Genomic DNA, 13139 nt, shown 5'->3' with positions numbered 1-13139 from the left:
ATTAAAATAATTGAGGTCATGTCCATTTATTGAGCGATAAGTCGATAATGTAATTATTGTGACAGGCCTAGTTGTAACCAAAATCCTATGTCTATCTAATCAACATCTGCTGGAGTTGAAATTGCATTTTATTTTTTACTTTTTGGTGTCAAATTCAGTCCCAGTGCATGCTGGGTAAACTGACTCAATAGAACATGTGGCCTCTTACTGTAGTGCTGATGAGTTTCACATCCCAGCTGTGAAGCGTGAGGCGCCGGCAGTTTAAACGTATGTACATTTCCTCTGCGACACAGAATAAACAGACCTCCAGCAATCCATGCATGAATCACTTCACTCACACAAATATTACTCCATATGGAATTACGTCCGACATCTCAGATCCTGCTACACCAGCGCAATCCTTCACCAGGCTGACACATCTCAGCCCTCAGACCTGTGTTTAGCTTGTAGCTCATGCTAGGCCTTTCTACGGGTTCTGCTGGGTCTCCTGCAGTTCAAGTGCTGTGTGATTGAGAGGAGAGCTGACGGAGAGCTGGCCTCCAGCCCGGCGCTCATCACAGCTCCCAGCCCTGCGTCCGGCCGGCACAGTGCCACCTGGAGAGCGGGTCAAACCAAGCCAAGCCAAGCCAGATAACAGCACCTCTCTCACGCTCACAGCTGTCTAAACACCTGCCACACGCCACCAGCCTGAGATCAGCTGCAGATAAACAGAATGCAGTATAAAACACACACAGTTGGCAGGTTTTAGATGATTCATCCACATGAATTTAAACACAAACATTAAGGACCATTATCATCAATAACTAATCAGTAAGTCTAAGAGACTGTAGACATCTGTTAACCCAATGATTCTTCTGCAATTAAGGGTATTAACATGGTGTTATCCCCACCTCTTCATGATTATTATGGAATTAAAGGAGTTAACATCATTAACTACACTAGATAGATTGATGTGAGGATTTAATTGCACTCAGCCACAATAGCAGCATTAGTGTGGTCTGGTATCTACAGATGTTGGAGGATATACCTTTAAGGATAGTTGCCAGTGTCATTCTCAAGCCATGTTGCAAATCTGACTCAGTCATGCAGATTTTTTCAGTATAACATCCAGAGAATTCGACCGTTTCTGTCTCAGGAAGCCACACAGGTGCTTGTGCAGTCTCACGTCATTTCAAGACATGGCTACTGCAACTCTCTACTGGCTGGTCTTCCACTGCGAGCCACCAGACCCCTGCAACTAGTTCAGAATGAGGTGGCACAAGACTTGTCTTCAATCTTCCAAAGTTCAGTCATGTGACTCCTTTGCTGCGTTCCCTCTACTGGCTTCCTGTTTGTTCAAATTTAAAACCCTGACTCTGACCTACAAGGCCAAAACAGACCAGCTACTTCCTGCTTGATGGCACTGATGGTCAAAGCCAGATCTGCACCAAGAGCTCGGAGAGCTTCCATTACAGCTCGGCTCGAACCACAATCCCTCAAAACCAACAGAAAACAAACATCCCGAAAACAAACATCACAACCAAGATGGTGGCACGAACTTCCACTGTGTGTCAGAACAGCAGAATCACTTGAGGTCTTCATACGCCCACTGAAGACTCATCTTTTCAAAGAGCTCCTAAACTAATCTTAAAAAAAAAAAGTTTTAAACATTATCAAATCTTTGTGTATCTCTTGATCATACTTTATACAAACTAGCTATGGATATTTTGAAGTAAACAACAAAGCACTTTTGAAAGTTGCTCTAGTCTGAAGGGCATCTGCTAAATAAATACCCTAAATATAAATATACTTAATATACAGAAGCTCCATCATTCTACTGAACACACTGTATAACTGATAACTGTAGACTAGGGGGTTTTGTAAGTTACTGTTGTGTAGTAATATATTCTTGAAATTAATACAATTTGTCATAAAGAATGTTATTATTGTAAAAACATATAAAGTAATATTGTAATATTACTTTAGGGCCATATTGCCCACACCTACTAAACTTAAGGCCATTGCACACTAGATGCATTATTCCAGCTAACAGAGAACATTATAATAACGTTTAGCAAAGTTTTGAAAAGGTTCCAATAAGGTTAGCTTGTAAAGTTACTAAAAATAAAGTCAAAGTAACGTCCTGAAAATGTGTGATGTAATCATGGTGCATCACATCAATATTAGAGAATTATTCCTGTAACATTCCCAGCTAGACCAAAATTAATGTTATAAAAACTTTGAGTAAAATTTCCAAAAACTAAGAATGAAAACATTGACACAAGCTGACGTTGCAGATATATTACCAGAACATAAAAAAAAAAACATCCTAAGAATGTCCACATTCACACTAATTGTAACATTCAGAAAATATTCTAATACCCAAAAATTGTTAGTTGAGATATTTGGAAAATACAGCTCTGGAAAAAATTAAGAGATAAATCAATTTCTCTGCTTTTGTTATTTATTGGTATATGTTTGAGTAAAGTCTTGTTTTCTATAAACTACAGACAACATTTCTTCCAAATTCTAAATAAAAATTTTGCCATTTAGAGCATTTATTTGCAGAAAATAAGAAATGGCCGAAATAACAAAAAATAAAAACAAGTTTATATTCATAAAGTTTTAAGAGTTCAAAAATCAATATTTGGTGGAATAACCCTTTTTTAAATCCCAGTTTTCATGCATCTTGGCATATTCTCCTCCCCCAGTCTTACACACTGCTTTTGGATAACTTTATGCCTTTACTCCTGGTGCAAAAATTCAAACAGTTCAGCTTAAATGGTCTATTATTCTTTTCCGGAGCTGTATAACAGAAGAGGCATGTGCTTAACCAAACTCTTTTAGTGCCATGAGCATTATAAATTATAGGAGAATCCTAGTGAGTGGGTGGATTAATTGGTTAAACTAAATTAGAAAGAAAGAGAAAATTGTAAGTGACAGCACATGGCAAAGATTTGACTCTACATAAAGAAGCTGTTCTTACTAAAAATCAATGAATGGTAAGTCATAATAGTAATATAGTTAAAAATACCATTCTAAATCCTCACACAGAAAAAAAAATAAAGCTCTAGTCATACAGTATTCACCTCATTCATTTCTCTATGTAAGGTGACATCATCTCTGAATTACTGCGGAGAGATAAGAAGATGAGCAGCCTGTGAGGAATAAATCACAGCAGCTGGAGTATCGTACATCATGCCATGTGAAGCTTTTTCTTACCCCTCTATAAATACAAAGGTAGGCCTCAGTATTTCAGCATGAGATTTCACAGCATTTCACTTGATGATTTTACATCATTTACTGCTCTCCTCCCCTCATAACTACTGTCACAGCATGTGCTCATCCCAGTGTCATCCTAATGCAATCCACAGCTAAGTCACCTTCGGTACTTTATTATAGGCCTACACATTTTATACTATAGACTGTAGATAAGGCTTATCCTCATTCCAGCTCCATAAATGCACACGACACAGTCAGTGCCAGATAGTACCTGGATACATGGATAATAAATAAATGGTTATTTATTTGAATATGGTATCAGCATTTCTTCTGAAATCTGACACTTTAAACTTTATTGTCCATAAACTCCAGTCCACTCTGCAGTATAACACTTTGCTGCTTAATGGAGGGCAAAGACCCAGTGAATACACAGTGCATACTGCCATCTGCTGTCGTCATGTGCCACAATGCAGTGTGCTTTATTCACTCAAAATATATTATTAAACATGTATGGAATATTATGGAATATGATTAGTAACACTAGCAGAAAAAAAAACAAGATATAGTTACATTTTGTTCAAGTACAAACAGGGCAAATGTAGCATTAAATGTACAACATGATCATTCAGCTGTACTGGTAAAAAGATTGGACACACACATCTCTTCTCATTCAATGTGTTGTCTTTCTTTTTATGATTTTTTTACATTGTAAATTTAATATTGAAGACTGTATTAAAGCTATAGAGGAACACATATGAAATTATTTAGTAAAACAAACCAGAATATCTTTTATTAGCACATTTATCTTTAATCTCAGTGTCTTCATGAGGGAGAGTCACCTGGAATGGTTTTCTCAGCATCTTGAAGCAAGGAGTGCTAAACAGTAGTTGCTGCTTTTCCTTCACGCTGTAAATCTCCAGCTCATCCCAATTAAATCACCTCTAATCACCATCTCAGTTCATCAGGTTTAGATCAGTAGATTAGGTCCTACTACGTAAATCCATATGTGTCCTTCAATTGTTTCCATGTCTGCAATATTAATCTGGAATGTAGAAAATACATTTAATAAAGAAATAAAGAAAAACATTAAATGAGAAGGAGTGTCTAAACTTTTGACTGTATAAACTCTCTATACATACATTTCATGTATAAATTACATGTCCGAAAGGGTTATTTAATCAGCCAAAAAAGAAATGTTTAGCCTTATTGAGTACAGGTCATATGCCAACATCAGAGATGCATCATTTATGTATCTTGTTACTGCTCTTCGTTCACACTTATCCATGCTATAGTAAATTACACTCTGGATACCAAGTTACTGCTACACTGTAGCAGTTTTAGTAAACCGGTTGCCTTAAAAAAGTTAAGTAATGGGAAATGAAAACTTAAGTTGGCATAACTTAGAACATCAAGTTATTACAACTAAAGGGAAAGTTGATTTAACTTTTTTATTTTTGTTTTACTGTAAGACCGGATAAGTTGAGTTTACTTAACTTTTTTAAAGCAGCCGGTTTGCTCATTTTTTAAGCAATGGGGAATGAATTATAGCATAAATTAAAACAGCAAGTTATTACAACTAATCAGGAAGTTGATTTATTTCTAAGGTAGCCCAGGGGGGATCACTACACACTGATGGTGAGTGTTAGTCAGAAACTGTTGGACACACCCAGTATGCAAATAGATTGTGACAGTCAAAGCCAATGGAAAAGAAGCTGTTAATGGCAACAGACAAAACTCAGTTGTTATAAGTTGGTTCAACTTAAAGATCTCAGTTTGAATAGTACAGTATCTGTGCCCACACATGTTTAACTAACTCAAAATAGTTGAATAATGTTTAGAAATATCCAATTTTATGTAAAACAGACTTAACTCATTTGAGTTCAAACAACGTATGGGTTTACAGTGTAGTTTCCTACTCCCCTTTATATTTTGTGTATTTATCTTGATATCTATTTTATTCTATTTTATCTATTTTTTAGTTGCTCATTGCTCAAAATCCAATTTTGTTCCACCTCATGTACCACATGTGATAAAGTGTCCTTGAATCCTTAAATCCCTAAATAAAGCCTACTGGAATAAATTATTTTACTGCTACACCTTTTTTGTAAACTTTGAAGAGAACGGTTTCCCACACGGCCCAAACTAGTGCCAACTTGGATAACTGAGGTTGAATATCACTAGACCTTATGATTTCTGTGATGTGGAGAACACACCATGGATCCTAGAAATAAAGCAGAGAGGATTCCAAACACTGCATTATGTGCTGAAGACCCTCTGGACTGCCTGCAGGTTCTGGGCGGTACTGGAAACCCTGGATACTACTGGATACTGTCAGATACTGTCAGATCCACTGACTGTAGATGCGAGAAGTGGAGCGTCTCCTGGAGTCCCGGTGGGACGAGGTGTTTGCTGAGTTGTCCATCTCCTCAGCCTGCTCTGTGTGCTTCACTGCCCAGCTGAGAGGAACACCTCATCACATCCTGACAGCCTGACACCCGGCCGCTGCTGTAGCAGTTATGGGAGGGCAGCTCAACATCCCACTGGCAAGGTCAGCCTCACCTGTATCTCACTGTATCTTCAGGATGAGATGCTGCGACAATGGCCTTCCTTAGCTTTCTGTAGTTGGTCTAAAAGTCTGAAATATCTAAAGATAGTGTTTTTTTTACACTGCAATTCAACCAGACCAGGGTTCAGATCATCTGAGTCGGCTAAAAAAAAAACCAAAAAAAAAAAACACCTTTTTTGGTCAAACTTGTTGTTCATAACAGTGCTGTGTGGCCCAGACAAGGTGCTTTTTTATTTTCCCAACTTATCGAAGATAATTATTACTGCACTTCACCTGTCAGACCTCTAAATTCTGAAACTGAGACTAAGGCCCAAATCAATTTCACCCCTTGGCCCTACCACTTACCCCTATCCCTTGTTTTCAAGTTTAACCCTTACTTTTGGAACAGAGTTACAAGAGGAAGGGGAGAAATTCTACCTCTAAGAATTGGGACAAACCTTCAAGCACCCAAAACGACATCAGGATCGCTAAAGTTCAGTAAGCGAGCTGCTGCTGATTCACTAGTTAACTTTAGGGCGTATTTTATTGTATGTCTTCTGAAAGGCGGGGGGGGGATGGTGTAGAAATTGATTATTATTGTCAATATCTTAATTTCTCTGTGATAGAGGAGCTGAAATTAGCTTTAATAAGCTTTTATTTTATTTTTCCGTTCCACCCTAAATGCTGCAGACCCTGCTGTCTCTTGCAGTATTTAAGGTGGAATGGGAAAGTTAGCTAGTTAGCTAGCTACTGAGACAAACTAGAGATCTTTTGTTTATGCTTGTTATGAAAATTCGGCCATAAAACATTGAAACAACACAGTAAACTATGGCAATATTTCAAATATTTTTACAAAGAAATAATTCAGTTTGTGGGTTTTTTGGTCACTTGTGCCGCTATCTTACCAGTGATTCTTATACCCCTCGGTTTGAAATGTGCATCTGAAAAATCTCTGTTTTTAGGGCAAAAAAGCCCTGTCCCTTACCCTCTACCCCTCCAACCTAACAAGAATCGGGACACCCTTGAAAACGGGAAATGGGATTGGGCTTTAGTCCAATGTTAGGCTAAGCTAAAGGTGCTCTTGCCATGTGGGTCAGCCAGACCTCTTCATGTATCAGTTTTCTCCAGTTTACACGAGTCTTGTGAAGGTGTAGGAAACAGTACTCACCACTCTCTGGCTTCATCTGTAATTTCTCTCAAGAAAAGACTGTTATGATCTGGTCAAGGGTGGACAGTCGTGGTACTGCACACTGCAAACAAGAAAACACAGAATAGAGCAGCAGCAGACACAAGTCAAGACATTACGACTGAGAGTCATAACAAAGACATATACTTTTAATAGGTACAGAGTTTTATCTGTTTCTGTGTCTTTTTCAGGTGATGAAAGTGTTGAAAATGTAAACGTGCTGTAGGTAAGTGTGTAGTAGAGAGTGCAGTAACACCATGTGTTCCAGCACCGCTTTACTACAGACAAAGACTTCGTAAATTGACCGGTTTAAAACCCAACTCCAAAGCTCAGTTTATTTTTTCTATTTCTACAGACAAGCTGTAAGTTTTGAACTATGAAATTTAGGAAAATTAGGCTGTGTAGTCAATCTGAATAAACTACTTACAGGTGGCAAGTGTCCCAGACAGCAAAAGTATATTGAATCATCAATGTTAATTTCTGTTTTATATGGATAAATAATGCTCCTTCAAGCTCTTTTAGGGTGTTTCCATCAAATTTTATATACAGCTCTGGAAAAAAATAAGAGAGACTTAAACATTGTTTTACCAAATTGAAACCCTCTAAAATATAATAAAGAGGAAGATAGAACTGAACTGCTTGATTTTTTTGCATCAGGAGTGGCATAAAGTTATCCAAAAGCAGTGTGTAAGACTGGTGGAGGAGAACATGCCAAAATGCATAAAAACTGTGATTTAGAACCAGGGTTATTCCACCAAATATTGATTTCTAAACTCTTAAAACTTTATGAATATGATCTTGTTTTCTTTGCATTATTTGAGGTCTGAAAGCTCTGCATCTTTTTTGTTATTTCAGCCATTTCTCATTTTCTGCAAATAAATGCTCTAAATGATCCTAACTCAATAAAGGCCATAATCAGTTCCATACTTTGAAACAACCTTGATCTTCAACATCAGAAATACATTATTTGTGCACATCGATTGTACATTGATTCAAGAAAGATTCACGGTTATGGTCTCATTTGAATGTCTTGCTTGTATTCTATTAAATCACAAACACCTGTTATATTGACTTTGTGGACGTACCAGTGTTTTTCTCCTAAAGTCAGATGGCTAATATTAGATTAAGGGACACTGATTAAAAGCCAGGAATTAGGACACACTTCCTCATTCAGTGTTTTTCTTTATTTCTTAATTTTCTGCATTGTAGATTAATATAAAAGACATGAAACTAATTAAGGGACACATATAGCATTTTGTAGTAAACAGTAAAAAAGTGTTAGTCCTCCAAATAAATCCCCTGATCTAAAGCTGATGAACTGAGATGGTGATTTAAGGTGATTTGATTGGGATGAGCTGGAGCTTCACAGTGTAAAGCAAAAGCAGCAACTATTGTTCAGCACCTCCAGGAACTCCTTCCTTCAAGACGCTGAGAAAACTATTCCAGGTGACTCTCCCTCATGAGATTAAAATACCAAGAGTGTGCAGATCTTTTAACCCTTTTTGTTTGCTAAATAATTCAGCATGTGTTCCTGTAGAGCTTTAATATAGTCTTCAGAATTAAATTTAATAAAAAATTAGTAAAAAAAATCATAAAACGAAAAAAAAAAAAACACCTTGAATGAGGTGTGTCCAAATTTCTGACTGGTACTGTATGGTGGGTGTAATTCAGGTCATCAGTTTAAAAAACCCTTCAGAACTGAGGACTTCAGTATAAGATCTGTAGTGTAAGGAAATATCCTGAAGGGAGCACTGTTTCACCATCTTCAGACAGAAGACCCCAATAAGCCTCTATTGCAGCTCATTGCATCTGACACTGCAGATCAGAGGTGTGAAGACTTCAGTCCTGAGGGAGCACATCACTGAGGACTGGAGCATTCTACCTCCTCACGCTCACACGTCAGCGTATTAACCATGCCTTCACAAGTTAAATTTAGAGAGTTAGAAGATGGAGAGTACTGAGGTCCTCCAGGACACGCATTTTCTTACAACACATCACAAGACAGCTGCTGCTGAAGCGTACTTCAGTCCTGCTAGACTGCTGGGCCTCTTAGCATCACAGCCTGCTGCTACTAAATCTGAAGATGCTACAAATGGTTCTGCTACAAATATGTGTCAGGATGAATCTGAATCAGAATTCAGGGGTTGGACAATGAAACTGAAACAACTAGTTTTAGACCACAATAATTTACTGTTTGAGTTGAGGTGCACATTGAATTCTGTCGTGATTTGATCAGCCGTGGTTTTATTATTTTTGGATACAATCCGGGTTAGCACCCAAACATCTCTTTCCGACAGCTTCCTCTTACAGCGTCCACAGTTCATCCTGTTGGATGTGGTTGGTCATTTTTGGTGGTATGCTGACATTACCCTGGATACCGTGGCTCTTGATACATCACAGAGACTTGCTGTCTTGGTCACAGATGCGCCAGCAAGACGTGCACCAACAATTTGTCCTCTTTTGAACTCTGGTATGTCACACATAATGTTGTGTGCATTGCAATATTTTGAGTAAAACTCAATTAGCAGCTCTTACCCTGCTAATCAAACCTTCACACTCTGCTCTTACTGGTGCAATAATGTGCAATTAATGAAGATTGACCACCAGGCTGCTCCAATTTTGGCATGAAACCTCCCACACTAAAATGACAGGTGTTTCAGTTTCATTGTCCAACCCCTGTATGTTACACATACAAGGAAATTGGCTTAGTGAGAGGAACACATGTATGACATGTAACATGTAACAGACTATTAACAAACATTACACTACAAAAGAAGGTACAATAAACAATAAATAGAATAAGAATATAATTAAGAACTAAAGGAATTAAGAGCACTGAAGAGCAAAAGAAGCTAAAAGACAAAAGAAATGAACATTTGTACAGCTGTGCAAATAAAAAAAAGTGCAAGTTCAGTGAGTGAGGTTGAGGTTGGAGACTCAGAGGTGTCCACTGTGGTTAAGGAGTGCTACAGCTCTGGGGAAGAAGCTGATAGCATGTCGTGTTGTGCTGGTTTTGATGGTCTGAAACTTCTATCAGATTGGAGAGTCTGAAAGAGGTGATGTTCAGGATGTGAGGGGTCAGTCGTGATTTTGCCAGCTTGCTTGGCTTCCTCACCCTGCTGGTGTAGGTTAGGTTGGAAGGTCACAACCAATGATGTCTCTGCTGACCTGATGACACGCTGGAGTTTGGCTCGTTCTTGTGAGGTGGAGGAACCAAACCAGATGGTTATGGATGAGATGAGGATGGACTCGATGATCGATTATTTGCTATGCAAATAATGTATTAATTATGGAGACGATGATGTTCCTCTCCCACTTCAGGTCCCTGGATATGGATTGAGTGACTAAACAGTGAAAACTTCAGAGCCATTGATGTAGACGGGGGCTACGAAGGGGTGGGTTGCTGCACCAAGACACCAGCTGCTGGACCTTCTTTCTGTAAGCAGACTCATCACCATTGGCTATGAATCTTGTTTGTAATAGAAATGCACCATAGTACATGTATAAAGAACCTTTAAAGGGTTAAATAAGTTCATATAAAAGTTCATTACCAATTTAAAGGCTGTTAATCCAATCGTTTCATTTCATTTTACTTCATCCACCAATTTAAAGGCCCTTTATGTTGATAAAAAAGAAGATTTATATTGACTTGTAAAGATGGTTAGTTCACGTCAACCACCAGTTTAAAGAAGCTTTGAACTAATAAAATGGAACCAAACCATCAATTTAAACCAAACTTTTTAAAAGTAGATTTGAAGAAAAAGCATGAAAACCTTGTCAAATCAATCTCAGTTCTACTCTTGGGTATGGTACATGATGGGGATTAATATTGGTAGGGGACAGCTAATATTTAGCAATTTATATCAAACTAGAGGAACAAGAATAATCATATACTCATGTTTACCATGTCAACAGTAAAATATCAGGATTACAATAATCATGTATTTTCATTTTAGCAAAAATACCTCAGTAACAAAAAAGGTGATACAGATAAGTATGCCAGAAAAGAGAAGCGTTAGAAAAGGGGATCTCTGTGTTTCCCCTAGACAGAAATGTTATAACACAAATATATGTCTGAGACAACAGTGATCAGATAGAAAAACAAAGGAGATTTTAGCATTAGCATTAGTCTCCCCCTGCTCAGATCTGCATTCTGAAGTTAAAACCTAATACATTAATAATCTCACATGTCTCCTCTACAGGTCCCACACAGTGCTCAGATTTCCCAAAAATAATAACACGTATTTATCAAAGACCACATCTCCATATGAGCTACATGAGCTGCAACCACTACAAAACAAATATGGGGTTATGAGAAGTTATGAGACGTTAAAGTGAACAACATCTGTTTTCCTGAAAAAATAAACAGACAGGATAGATTTTTTTTTATATTTTGAAAACAACATTTGTTATAGTGACAAATTACCTAGTTATCTTTACAGTAGATCACAACAAAAAGAAGATGTCTTCTAAAGAAACACTGGCTATGTTGAGAAAACAGCATTTATTTTGATAAGAAGTTATAAGAAAAATATGCTATGATTTTTAAAATGTTATCTTGAGAAAACCACATTTGTTGCCATGACAACTTAGCATTTCATTTTTTTTATGATAAGAAAAAGAAGTGATCTTGACAAATGCGTCATTCTGAGGAACAAATAAAAAACTGAAAAATGAATGAAGCAACTCACAGCCTTCTTTACATATTAAATTAAATCAAATCAAATGTTTAATTTTATTAATTTATATTATTTATATTATACATTTCTGATGATATTTGTTGCTCCAGACTCACAGATTCTGATTGGTTCTGTTGCTGAGTTTGACCATTTATGTATAGTCGTTCCCTGCTGATTAAAAAATGAGAACATTTAGAATGGATTAAAACCTTATTTGTCTCATATTATTTTGATTTGACATATTTGATTTATGGTCTAGGAGTCTGTAATAAATCAGACATGAATGGATCCAAATGTCAGAGTAACATGTTGTACTTTTTGTTTTTAGAGAGAGTAATAAACATTTCTTGGAATTTCTTGTAAAGAGAGAAAGCTGAGTCGTGATTTGTGAAGAAGCTTCAACAGCATCAGAAATAGTATCTTATGCATTTCACACTCAGGCACCTCGTCTGAAGCATCAGAAATTCTCTTTGAGAACACGTGCTGAGAACAGAACATCACAGAACACATGAAAGAAGGTGTCGCTTTAAAATGTACAATAAATCCCCCGTATTTCTGCCCTGATATCTAATATACTGGTGGTGGTGGTGTTGGTAGTGGTAGGTTTGAAGTGATGGAGGTGAAGGACCTGCAGTGTAGAAGTGTAGATGAAGACTCTAAGCCCTTACGTAACCAAGCACGTAGTCTACCCACCGTACCCAAATACCTGCTGCTCACATAAATAAGGATTCCTCCCTGTAATGTAATAGCTCACTTACGTAACGCACTTACACTGCGCCCATTATACAGCTTCAAAGCATCCGCACAGCAAAATATCAGGGATTTATTAAGCGGCGTCTCCTATAGAGGGGATATTCCCACTAGTTTACCAACTAGTTTTTTTCTCTTTTATCAATAACTTTCTTTCTGACTGTTATAAAAATAATTTTCATTATTATGCGATTGTGACACACCCACTGTTTTATTAATTCTTCTTCGAGTACATGGCAGACTGTTCTGAATTTGGCAAATCAGCACAGCTGTAATCAGCTGTAAATAATATGTAAAAAATATGTCGAAAATATATTTGTTCAATGTATTGTGGGTACTCTTCCTTGATACTTTTATTTATACCACATGCTACGTACTCAAAAACTTAGTATTAGTAATTATGCAATTGCGACACACCAACTCTTTTATTAATTATTTTTCGAGTACATGGCAGACTGTTCTAAAGTTGGAAAAAAGCACACCTAGTAAACAGGAGCTGTAAATAATATGTCAAAAATATGTAAAAAATATATTTGTTCAATGTATTGTGGGTACTCTTCCTTGATACTTTTTTTTATACCACATGCTACGTACTCAAAAACTTAGTATTAGTAATTATGCAATTGCGACACACCCACTGTTTTATTCATTCTTCTTCGAGTACATGGCAGACTGTTCTAATTTTGGCAAATCAGCACACCCTGTAAACAGAAGCTGTAAATATTAAAATATGTAAAAATATATATTTGTTCAATGTATTGTGGGTACTCTTCCTTGA

The sequence above is a fragment of the Astyanax mexicanus genome, chromosome 16 (genome assembly GCF_023375975.1).
Source record: "Astyanax mexicanus isolate ESR-SI-001 chromosome 16, AstMex3_surface, whole genome shotgun sequence".
NCBI classification, from domain to species: Eukaryota; Metazoa; Chordata; class Actinopteri; order Characiformes; family Acestrorhamphidae; genus Astyanax; species Astyanax mexicanus.
This window is presented reverse-complemented; position numbering follows the sequence as displayed.